Source organism: Penaeus monodon, chromosome 2 (assembly GCF_015228065.2).
Source record: "Penaeus monodon isolate SGIC_2016 chromosome 2, NSTDA_Pmon_1, whole genome shotgun sequence".
NCBI lineage: Eukaryota > Metazoa > Arthropoda > Malacostraca > Decapoda > Penaeidae > Penaeus > Penaeus monodon.
The window spans coordinates 16,761,418-16,774,896 of record NC_051387.1 but is presented as its reverse complement, the minus strand read 5'-3'; positions in this window follow the sequence as shown (position 1 = coordinate 16,774,896).

Below are 13,479 nucleotides of genomic sequence, written 5' to 3'. Positions count from 1 at the left end.
GGAGTTAATGCAACGCTGAATAAAAGACGAATGTGCCGAAATAAGGAATCACTGGAGGCAAAAAAATATGGACTCAAAAGTCAACCTCGTCAACGAAGGGCAAACAGATTCGCGCGAACGTAAAATTAATTGAATGAAGCGTGTGTGTGTTATTCATTACAGGACCTGAGATCACTGGGTAAGCCAGAAGCACTCGGGATGACTTCGGGGGACTCCTGATACTGTGTATTTACTTATCGCTTTTGATTTTTATGTTTACTTTTTTTTTAATTTTTTTTTTTATTATTATTTTTTTTTTACTTTTATGGGTTGCTTTTATTATTTCATTTGTGATTATTCTGAATTCTTATCTCTCAGCCTTTATTTATTCTGTAATGGTGCTTCCCTTTTCGGTAATATCCTGTCAACGTTGCGGTATTTATTCGAAGAAAAAATTCATGCGTGGTGACGGATTCGGATGCAGACGCGTCACTTCCAGCGCTTTTTGCTATTTTCCGAAAGTCTAAATCACCAGGTACTTCTCTTCGTGCCTTTTCTTTGTCCTCCTCGTAATGTGCAAGTCATTATAAGTCGAGGACGAGGGGAGACGACAAGAGGGGAAAGACGACACAGTCCTAACCCTCGAGGCTAATATAAAATTTCGAAAAAGTGTTAATTCAGTTTTTTATAAGGGGGGATGCTTTGCTCCTTTTCCCCTCGCTCAGAAGTAAGAGGGGAAATGTGTCGCGTCCTCCCCTTAGGACAAGAAGGGCCAATTAAGGATTTTTTCCTTTTTTATTTGTCTTTCCTTCCGAGGGTAAGCAGTCAGTGGAAAATGCTCAAGAATTGCGTCTGTCTTGTGAGTAGCGGAGGGGGAGGAGGGGGAGAGGGGGAGGGCTTTCCAACTCGTGGTAGATTTCTATAGTTGTTATTCAAATACGTTTTTATTCAGATTTCCATTGACGTGAACAAAAACATGTCGGGAAGCCCTTACACAGCAGAATCGAAGGCTTCCGCTCAGCTCCGGTTGCAACAAAAGTCTTATCAAGGAAATTTCCGGCGCATCTCTCCCGGGAGGCGGGCCTGGACGGACGGCGCGACGGTCGGTTACGCCAGCAAGTCGAGCGCGTCTTCGTTGGCAGCCGTGTTTGCCGTTTTCCGCGATTAATTGTCTTTGCTCTCTTGTTCTGTTTTTGTTTTTCCTGTGACCTTTTGGTTCTTCAAGTTGAGTCTCGATCGAGGAGCGCTGTGTAGCTGCTTTTACTCCGTGAAATAGTACTCTGGGTGTATTTATTTATACTGTTATTTATTCATTTATTAAGATGCCCTGCAGTCTGTTCACACAAAACCTGTTGTGAATCGATTTCCCAGCTATTTGTTTTGAATCCGGAGAGGCCATTTTATGTCAACAGCGTGAGGTCCGTCAGCTGATAAGAGTAAACGACGTCCCTCCTGTCATATTTATATTAACTTCTCGCACAGGCATTTCCCCTTGAACATATCAGCTCGCTTCAGCACCCTTTTCCCCCTCGTTCTTGTAGTCCTGGGTTTCTGTTGTACCGTTTGTGAACTTTTGTTGTTTGCTAGATGTTCTTTGTTTTGTAAGTGGCCCTTAGTGTTCTTAAAAGCCATATCTGTCTACTTATTCCGTAACAAGTTTTCTGTGTCTCTTTCGTCCCGTAAAATGTGAGTGAATGTGTGTGTGTGTGTGTGTGTGTGTGTGTGTGTGTGTATGTGTATATGTATGTGTCTGCGTGTGTGTGTGTGTTTGTGTATGTGCGTGTGTGTATGAGTGTGAGTTTGAGTGTGTCCGTACGTGTGTGGGCAACGCAGGGGCTTTATGAAAGGATAAAGGGAGGGGAAGTTCTTTTTTTTGACCTGCAAGACTAGTCATCTTTAGCCCGAGCCACGTGTGACCAGGTGGTGGTCCCCGGCCTGCATAATGAGGCACCAGGTGTGCGTTTTTTGTGTGTGTCTCTATGCGTGTGTGTATATGTGCGTGCCCTCGCGTGCAGACGTGCGGAAATGTAGGTGTGTATATTGTGTAATAATGATAACGCATGCCATTTCTGTGTAAAAAGAACAAAGAAAATTAAGTGTGTCGTATATTTTATCGGTATACATCCTTAACGATGCGGCAACACGTGACTCTGACTGACAGTTCCCCTCTTACCCAGAACAGGTAAATTTCACGAACTCTAGGTATATTTGCAATAGAAACTCGAAACAGATGCTATCTCAAACAAGATTGAAAATATACAATTTTTTATCACACTTTTGCATGATTCTAAACTTGCGCTTCTCATTATGCGACTTATGCTCAGCCAGGGTTCATTAACTACTGTTCGGGAACCCTAATTATTTCTGCCACGTCGATCCCAATAGCCGCCCATCCCGCCGCTATAATTCATGCTAATAGAACCATAAACATCAGCCCTCACAATTAGAGAGGCGGCCCCGATAAGGTATCCGTGAATGTATCCAATTAAACATATAATTTAGCGGTGGTAATTAAGCTTTAATCGCCCCTTCTGCGGTAATACGGTGAAGTAGGAAAAGGATAGCAAGGATGGGTAGGAATCTGCAGTGATGGTTGGAAGAAAGAAGGAGGAAGAAGGGAGGAGGAAGGGAACGAATCAGGGGAAGAGGGTTTAGATAGAAGGAAAGATAAATAAAAGGAAGACAACAGAGTAGGGCAGAGGAAAGGAAAATTTGGGGAGATAAGGAATGTAAAGGATACCAGGTGCTCGATGGACGTCGACATCCTAGGTGATCAAGGTGAAAGGTCAGGCAAAGGGATTATGGCAGACTGATGGCAGAATGCTATTCCTAAAGGAGACGATGCGATACGCCTGCAACACAACTCACGAATGGATTTTGCAGGATCTTCCAGCACACGAACCGTAGGGCGCTTCCTGGTAATGATTTTCTCAGTCTTAGTTTACCATTCGAGAATAGAAGACGCAGGAAATATCCACAGAGTGGCCGTTCTTTTGCGCGACGTACGTTCTTAAAGGGCGTGTAAAATCCATAAGACACCATCGCACACGTCCGCGTCTCCGGCTCTCACCGCTCGCCCGAGTAATTGCGTCATCTCGAGGCCCCTTCCAGATAGGCCTCTCTCGCACTCGGGCAAATTGATTCAATCAATTCTGACGCTATTTTGTCTCTGATTTCGTTATTCCGGGTCCGATCTTTCCCATATCCGCTGAACAATTTGAAAAAAAGGTGTTACTGGGGATGCTCGTCAGAACACCTGTAATCCTGGCGAAACAGATCGCATTGTGTGACTGGTTTATCAGGTTCCTCCTTTCTCTTAGTCTGTCTTTCTCTCTTAAGTGCAAGGGATATCATCTACACCAGGTGTGGTGGGGATTTGGAGTGGGGGGAGAGGCGGGGGAGGGGGGGAGGAGCACTTCACTGTGAGGCGACATTGAACAGCTCCCTTCCTTGTGAATGTGTTCGTCTCTCTCTCTCTCTCTCTCTCTCTCTCTCTCTCTCTCTCTCTCTCTCTCTCTCTCTCTCTCTCTCTCTCTCTCTCTCTCTCTCTCTCTCTCTCTCTCTCTCTCTGTTTGTCTGTCTATCAGGCTGTTTATCTATGCCTACCTAACTATTTGTAGTTTTCTCTCTCATTCTATTTAGTTTTAATCTATCTGTACACCTACCTGTCTGCCTCCTTTTTTCTCCCCTTTCCCTTTCTCTTTCTCTCTCCGTTTTATCCCATTCCCTTCTTCCACTCCGTTCGCCCGCAGCCCTCTCCCCAAAGCTCCATTCCTCTTCCGCAGAAATAATGGTCGAGTAAATTGAATTGATTGATAAATCAGGAATATTTCCTGTCCGCAAAATCTGATGGAAATTATTTGAGCGTCGACGAATATCTGGGTTATTACGGACTAGCCATGCATGCACAACATCTATGTCCTGGATTTAAATTCCATCCTATTTCTGTGATGTTTTTTTAATGCAGAGGAAATCATTTTGTGTCCGTTCTTTGTTTGTATTGCTTGATTAGTTAGGGGGCTTGTCCATTTGTATAATATATATATGCATATATATATATATATATATATATATATATATATATATACACACACATATATATATATATATATATATATATATGTATGTATGTACACACACACACACACACACACACACACACACACACACACACACACACACACACACACACACACACACACACACACACACACACACACACACACACACACACACATATATTGTCATCATCCTAATCAGACGGCATCATCAGTATTAATCATCATCAATACCAGTCATCATAATCATTGTTATTATCACTATCATTTTCATAACCATCACCCACACTACTCTAGAGATCTAAACCGAGACGATAGTTTCCTTAAATAAAACTAGCAAGCGACGGTGACGCAAGCCATTCGATCTACAAGCTTTGTAGTGTAGCGGCCAGGTGGCTTAGTGGGGAAAGAATGGGAGGGTGAGGGGTAGGGGGGTTGGGGAGAGGTGGGGAGGAGATAGATTTGCAGAGGGATTTGAAAGAAGATTATAGCGAGGGGGGGGGGGGAGGCGAAAGGGGGACCAGCGAAAGCCATAGAGTACAAGGAACAGGAAAGGTGTGACGGAAAAAAGGAGTGTTTGGGGCATAAAGGGGAAATGATGAATAGGGTGTTTGGAGGGTTTAGCGAGAAGTCTGTGAAAGAAGATTCGATTCGAAGGAAGAGCTGAAAGAACGACAAGCGGAAGGGAAGGGAGAGAGAAAGAGATATATTGATAGATAGATATGTAGGTAGGTAGGAGAGAGAGAGAGAGAGAGAGAGAGAGAGAGAGAGAGAGAGAGAGAGAGAGAGAGAGAGAGAGAGAGAGAGAGAGAGAGAGAGAGAGAGAGGGGGGGCTTACTGACTCTTGACGAGTTTATATAGAGAAAAGAATGAAGTAGAATAAAGATAGATGGACAGACAAACTGACAGACTGACAGACAGGTTTGAAGGATATAAGAGAGAGCGACAGGAAACGCTATTCAAAATTAAGATGATTAATTATTTTCAAGCTCAGAATTTAACAAAGGAAGGAAATTAATAGTTACAAACTTGGCTTCTTGCAAGCATGGATATTGCTATCAAAGCTTCACCAAATGTTTAATGTACGCTCGAAGTAAAGATCTCTTTTTTACCTTTAAAAAGGGAGTACGGGGAAGGCATATATTGCTGTCAATGTCATATATATAGTTCGTCGAAACTTAAGATTTATAACTCGATTGCAAAGCTCTTGATGTCTTTCACGTCTGAGGGATAGTTTATGGCCCACGCCGCTGCTCACAATGGGTCTTCTTCCTCTGCAAGGGAGGCAGAGGCACGGTAGGGTTGGAAGGTTAGGCGGAGCGAGAAGACCCTCTAAATGTAAATGGACACGCCCATGCCCCCCTTACGCAAGTCCATGGTCAAGCACCGAGCCCAGCGTGTCTAGGTTTCCCGCGGCGCCGAGAGGCAGATAAGCATCGACGAGGTTCTTCGGGTTCTCGTTGCTCGTCCTGGAACGTCCTCCGTGGTGATTTTTTTTTCTCTGTCATCTCCATACTCTTATGGCCTTTTTCTTTTCTTTTTTACTCGTTGTTTGAGTTTTTATGTTGCGTGCGTGTTCTGTTGAATGGTCTTTGCTGGTTAGAAGTAAAAGATGAAAATAAAGTTCAGTACTTGAAAGGAAGACGTTGCAATGGATTGTGAGGTTGCAAGACGGATGTGTATATTTGTTCGGGCAAAAGAAATCGTTGCAGGAATCTCATGTTCACGACATGTTTCGTGACACAAGCCGTCACGCTAAATACAAAGATGAAGCTCACCTATTATCCTTTTTTCAATTGCTTTTCGGGTGTCTAAGAAATGTCATTCCATTTTTTTCCTCTCTCTCTCTCTCTCTCTCTCTCTCTCTCTCTCTCTCTCTCTCTCTCTCTTCTCTCTCTCTCTCTCTCTCTCTCTCTCTCTCTCTCTCTCCTTATCCTTTTCTCTTTCACTGTAAAATTCTTCTAGTCTTGTTTCACCACATAAACTGAACTCGTAAACACGGCTCATTGGGTCATCCTTACGGTCGTGTGGGAGACACTCTTAGTGGAGTTCTTGTACCAGTTCTACGTTTTTGTGTAATTCGCACTGCATTTTCCTTGATTTTTCCTTGATATATATATATATATATATATATATATATATATATATATATATATATATATATATATATATATATATGTGTGTGTGTATATATATTATTTTCTCTCTCTCTCTCTCTCTCTCTCTCTCTCTCTCTCTCTCTCTCTCTCTCTCTCTCTCTCTCTCTTTCTTTCTTTTTTCTTTTTTTCTTTTTTTTCCTTTCTTTCTTTTTTCTTTTTTTCTTTTTTTTAATGGGTTTCCTGATTTTCCCTTGTTCTCGGTGTTTCCCCCTTTTCCTTTCTCTCCTCTCATCACGGCGGAACTCTTCCATCTTTCCACAAGGACGTTATCAAGAGGACTGACCCTCCCCATCTATCTTTTTTCTTTATTTATTCCTCTTTCCCCTCCTCCTTGGTCTTTTCTTCTTTCTTATTTGTTTTTGTCTCTGTTCACACCCATCTTTGTTATTTGCCAGTTTCCTCCTTTTTCTTCCTTGTTTTTTTTTCTTCCTTTTTAGGAGGTACCTCTTTCCAGTTTCGAGATATATTTTTCCTTTATATTCTGCTATTTTTTTTCCTTTCCCCTCTTTCGGTTTTCACCTTCCTCTTTCCCCCTCTTCCCCCTACACCCTGCTCTTCCGCCTCTCGCCCCACGTACTCCTTCATCACGCTAAATGTTTCCTGTGGACACAATGACATTAACTTTTAAGATCAGATTCTCGCCCTCGAACAAAATTTTCAGTTTTCGTTATATATTTTTGATATTGTTGAGAAATGAAAAAAAGAAGAAGATAAAAATGCATGGAGGAACCAACTTTCACTTCTCCGACTCACGAGAAAAATGCAATAACGTTTGTAAACACACCTGAAGTGAGTAGCTTAGTGCTAATACAGCTGGAATTTCCCATTGCTCTATAGCATTTCTGTTAGTGTTATTGTTCATGTGATGCTTATAGCCTAGAGAAAGTGCGTGGAGTGAGTAAACTGTCAACAGAGTGCAGCGTGTGTTTGGTGGCAGGGTGGATATGTGGTCACTTCTGGGTGGAGGAACAAAGGAAATGCCCCATGCGGACGACTTCGTGTAGGGGTGCAAGGGCAACCTCTCTCTCTGGTTATTTTCTGTATATTTGTACGTTTCTTTTCTCTCTCTCTCTCTCTCTCTCTCTCTCTCTCTCTCTCTCTCTCTCTCTCTCTCTCTCTCTCTCTCTCTCTCTCTCTCTCTCTCTCTCTCTCTCTCTCTCTCTCTCTCTCTCTCTCTCTCTCTCTCTCTCCTCTCCTCTCTCTTTCTCTCTCTTTCCTCTCTCCTTCTCCCCCTCCCCTCCCTCCTCCCTCCCTCCCTCCCTCCCTCCTTTCCTTCGTCCCTCTCTCCCTCCTTCCCTCTTTCCCTTCCCCTCATCCTCGCATTTTCTCCTTGTCACCCCTCTCTCCGCCTGTCTTCTTGTATTTTTTCATATGTTTTGATACTATAAATATATCAGAGTGAGCTATCTTTTCCTCTCTGCCTCGCCCCTTACCTCTCACTCCCCCAGTTCACTCTGCCTCTCTCTCACGTTCTCATTTTAAAGACACGATTAAAATCTCATACATCGTTTGCAGTCTGATGTAGGGCCCTCCTTTCTCTCCCGCCTCTTCTCGCCCCCTCTCCCTTATCTACTCCCTTTATCGCCAGCCTTACTATGCCACTTTCACCCCCCCCCACTCCCGTACAGTAGAGGGAACAAAGACCCTACAACATGATGCAGAGGTCAAGACGCATCCTCGCTACGACCCCAGTTGCATAACCTCTCCTCTGGCCCCTTGCCCTTTCCCACCTCTTCTTTCTCTTACTTTTTTTCTACTTCTGTTTTCCCTCTTCGTTCTTTTCCTTTCTTTCTCCTGGTTCCTCTTCTCCTCTTTCACCCGCACGAACGCCGCGCTAACAAAGAGAAGGTGACGAGAGCGGCTGGTCGCTGCTGCTCCCCGCCTCCTGCACGTTTTTGCTTTGGTAAAAAGAGGCAGTTTGTAACTTTCCTGTTAGTGTTGTTTCTGTGCTGTGACGTTTGTTGCTATTGGTTTTGCTCACATCTCTATTAGTAGTTTTGGTTTGTTTTGCTAATGTCTATATTTGTATGGCATTAGCAATTTATTATTATTGTCACTGTGTTATTTCCGTCATATTTAAGATTCACTATTTTTAATGTACCGTTTGTGTTTCCATTTTTGTAATTATCCTGGCATGATTTTTGTTTGATTACATGCACAAATACTGTCATATTTATACTTTCTTCCGCCATCGAGTTATTAATATTTGATTTGATTTTCTTTACAGGTAAGACAGGACAAGAATCTTGGTAACCAACCTGCCCGTAAGTAGTAGCAATGTCATGGATATTCTCTATTTACATGTGAACGCGCGCGCGCGCTCACACACACACACACACACACACACACACACACACACACACACACACACACACACACACACACACACACACACACACACACAAGCAAAAACCCACCAACACACAAACACTCTCTCACACACGCACACGCATACATGCACTGCACGCACAACCGTGATCTTCTTCAGAGTGTTGAATTATTAAACAGCTCGCCGCTCCCTGACTTCGGGTGCGAGTGAGTTATCCTTGCGCCCCTTAAAACCGATATCCAATATCCATCCTCGTGGAGAAAGTTCCATCCCTTTCTAGAACATGGTTTAAGTTCGTTTCCTGCGGAGACGCTAAGGGGAAATGTCTTTATTAATTAGTTTAAGGCAGTTTAGTAGGCATCGTTCTCTATTTTGGGGGTTTCCTTTGTCTGCTCTGTCATTTTTTCTTTTGCTTTTTCTATTTTTCTGGTCTTTTTTCTTTTTCTTTCGATTTTTTGGGGTTTATTCTTTCCCGTCACTTTCACGTGACATCCCATTATGTCTTGATTATGTTTTGATAATTAGTATAATTATTTTCATCATTATTACTGTTATTATTGTTATTATTATTGTTTAATCATCATCATCATCAGCATCAGCATCAGCATCAACATCAACATCATCATTAACATCAACATCAACATTAACATTAACATTAGCATTAGCATTAGCATTAACATCAACATCAACATCAACATCAACATTAACATTAACATTAACATTAACATTAATATTAACATTAACATTAACATTAACATTAACATTAACATTAACATTAACATTAACATTAACATCAACATTAACATCATCATCATCATCATCATCATCGTTATATTTTTTTATACAATTATTTTTACTTCTATTTTGTTTTTGTTTTTCGTATCGCCATATCATTTTGTTATTACCCCCACTGCTGTTGTTATTCATGTTCCGACTCCTATTTGTGGCAGACGGCTCGTCTTGCGGAAGAAAGCAGTGATTTTGTTGTTTTATTGTGCTGTTAAAAAGGGGCTATCTGACGCCTGGAAGTCGTAGCTCTCCGGTCCCGACGCGTTTTAGCCCAGTTGCGAAGAAGGAGAGAAGGGGAGAGGAAGGGAAGGACGGGAGATGAGGAGTGAAATGGGCAAAAGAGTATGCGATGATGGCGGTGAATGGGCGCAGTGGCAAAGTCTGAAACTAAACGGAAGGAAGGAGGAGCGAAAGAAGGCGCGGGAAAAGGGGGAGGGTGTGATGTTGATAATAACGGCTGGATGACTGGAGCTGTGGTCAACGTATGGGTATAGGCGCTTTGTGACAAGGGAAAACGGGGGAGGGGGCGGCTTGTTGGTAACCGATAGATAGACACAGTCGGTTACACTAAGGGGAAGATTGTGGTTTCTGACGTAGTAGCCCGACGGACCGAAGATTCCTCGAGAAATAGATGTTATTTCGGTCTGTTGCCCCGCCTCCCCCCCTATTCGAGTCCCCCACCCACCCCTTCCACCTTGTGTGAACATGAAAGACTAGAGGACCCCCCACCCCCACGCCGAGGGTGTCCTCTGCTGTTATTACATTCCAGCAATACCATTCTCCCCTCCCCCTCTCTCCCCCATTCTACCTCCTCTTCCTCCTTCTCCTTCACTCTTTTCTACTTCCTTCTGCTCCCCATTTATCCCCTTTCTTCACCTCCTCTTCCCTTTTCCACTTCTTTCTTTATTCGTCCGCCCAACCTTTGGACGCGATGCCTTCGTTATTTGTTTTATATATTTCTCGTTTCGATGTTCTATCTTTCGTTGCATTTCTTTAGGGTCTTATCAGGCTATCTCGTGATAGGACGTTTCTCCCCCACCGCCTCCTGCCTCCGCCCCACCCCCTCGCCGGGCCACCTGCTCCGCCAGATGGTGACGCGGAGCAGACGCCCTGGCTGACGGGACTGCAATCCTGCCAAGATACAGTCTAAGCCGGGAAGGATCCGCCACGAGCGGCTGGCTCCTTCTTTGGGATCCTTTCGCTCTCCTAATACTGCCGGATGGATAAACTTCCGACGCTTTTTCTCTCTTTTTCCGATTTTTTGTAATATTCCGAGATGGTGTATCGATGCATTTTTTCATGCACGCGCGCGCGCGCACGTGTGTGTGTGTGTGTGTGTGTGTGTGTGTGTGTGTGTGTGTGTGTGTGTGTGTGTGTGTGTGTGTGTGTGTGTGTGTGTGTGTGTGTGTGTGTGTGTATGTGTGTGTGTGTGTGTGTGTGTGTGTTAAGATCCAGATCCACAGGGAGCTTATAGCATGAAATGTCACTTCTATTGATTTTTCCAGCCTTGACCTTTGATTGCAACAGTGAGCTACCGTGAATACCGACGGTCAGTTAGTAATTTACACATTCATGTCAGTTTCCCGGATAAGACAACACAGATAAAATGCAAACTCCGGCAAAAGGTATTCCATAAAGGATGGCTGACAGAGCGAGGCATTCGGTCGGGTATTGGCTGACACTGGCTGACATTCCTGAGTGTGGCCGGTGGGTGGTATACGCCGTGGCGGAGATCCCCGTGCTTAGCTCGTACTATACAGCGTCTTAGCCTGCTATTCTCACCTGTTAACTGTGACACGCCTCCTCTCTCTTCCTCTCACCTCCACTCGCACGACTGTAATAATAATAATGATAATAAATAACAGGTAAAGGAGGGGAAGCAACGAAGAGTGGGGGGAGGAGAAGGTAAAGCTGTGAAAATTGAAAGAAGGGGGGCGAAACCCCTTGCATGTCTTTATTTTTTATTTGTTTGTCATACCTAGGCCTTAGTTAAGGTGGCATTAGGCAAGACTTCATTAGATTGCCAATGCAGCAGTAAATAAATTAAAGAACAAAGTTTTTATTTGTTTTATGGAGTTTTAGTCTTTTTATTTATTTTATATTTATTATTATTATTATTATCATTTTTAATAACTACTGAACACAAACTGTAGCAAAAAACGAGAACGATATTTAGGGTTTTATTTTTAAAGATTTTTATTATTTTTTACTTCATTGCTAAGAGAAACAAGGGAACGAATTATTTATTGATTTTCTTATTTTTCTTTATTTTTTTTCTTTATTTGCTTGACTGTTTTCCGTCAGCCTTCCTTGATATATGACAGACACACACACAAGACAGACAATCTCGACACCCGCCTTGCCATTCGAACATATATCGAACACGGAATGCATTGGAATCGGCACATACCAGTCTCCTTTCTGCTTGGTTTATTCATTTCCGTTCTGAAGGCGTGAGATATGCTGGAGTTCACCGAGCCAGCGTGTTCATCTTAATAACCCTTGGTTCTCTTGTTCTAATCTTGTCAGGCACCTAGTCCCGTACGCTGAGTATCACTTCTCATTTCCCTTTGTACTCTGTTACGACGCAGGAATATCCACACAGGTGCAAGCAAGCGAACACGTCCCTTGCTACGGCGTTAAACCAGCCACGCGCCTTTATGTTGTACCGCTGTAGTACGGTGTACATATTCTTGCGTGTACCACCGTCACTATACCGGTGTGTGTTGAGAATGTTTACTATAAAAGCTTCAGTGTTGTGAACCGTGAAAATGACCTTATTTTGTTAGATCGCAAAGGTGACAGTGTGAGTGTGTACATACCTTCGCTGCGCCGACCTCCTATCTGCTCATCCTTTTCCGATTAGGGAGCGCGTCTCAGAAAGCCGAGGAATTGATAGTTTGTTTACCCACCATTCCGCACTCCCTCGCTCCCCCATTTCCCCTCTTCCCCTCATCTCCCTTCCCTTCTCCTTTCCTCCCTCTCTCCCTGTGCCCCCTCAGCTGCCCTCGCCCCCACCCACCATTCTCTTTCCGCTCCGCTACCACCGCAGTTGTGCCATCAGCGCGGCCCGCATAACCATCGTCTGCCACCAGAGAGGCATTTGCAGTAATGGCAGTTATTACCCCCGTCGTTATACGGCACGACGTGTGTTGTAGCAAAGGCCGGATTTTTGCCATGACTTCGCCGCATGACTCGTCTTGTTCCCCTGAGGCTTGCGTTTCTATGTGCGACGTCTCGTGCGCGATTATCTAGGAGACGGACGCATGACGTAATTTATACCGAAACCGAAGTGCCTTACCCCCATTTTTTATGATATCGTAAAAGGGTATACGTCCTTTCGGCCTTCTTGCTGTAGCTCTTGCTCCCAGGCTCAGGAGGAGGCTCAGATCCTTCACAACACAGCTGATAGAACCGTTCATCTAGATTTTTTGCTATTTCTGTCCCGCGGAATTTTTGCTCGGAGCCAACATCCGTCCGTGAGGCCAAGAGGCGAAGGTGTGTTCGCGTGACACCGGGACACATTCCTATATAAACATGTTTGTAGGTTAACTATTATTATTAACGATAACAATAATGATAATAATAATCGCAATAATAATAATAATAATATTAACAATAATTATAACGATAATGGTTATAATAATAATGATAATAAAATTATGATAACGATAACAATAGCAATAAGGATAATGATAGTTACACTGGTAATAGTAATTGTAATGAAAATGGTGATGATGATCTACGGGAAAAATGTACCTGATGTCTCGGCATTTTAAGCCAGAGAACTGCGCACGACATTAGCTAATCCTTGAACTGACCCATATAACACGCGTATGTAAAAATTCTACCACTAATCATAGTTACAAAATAAGACTCGTCATTAGAAGCATTTGATAGAATTTTCGGAGTGAGAGTTGTTATACCTTCGGCCGTGTGTCCATTCCGATTTTTTATGTATAAAGTCCAACAAAATTATATATAATGAGCAGTCTTCGTGGTTCTCTAAAAGGAAAAAAATGGCACCAAAAATTACTAATGGGAGGTGGGACTGTTGCTTTTATTTCGACAGCAACCCTCTCGCTCCCTTTCCCACCCCAAGAGCACCCCAGTATAACAGAGCGCCACACTACAGCTCATGCGCCTTTGTCCCTCCCCCTAATAT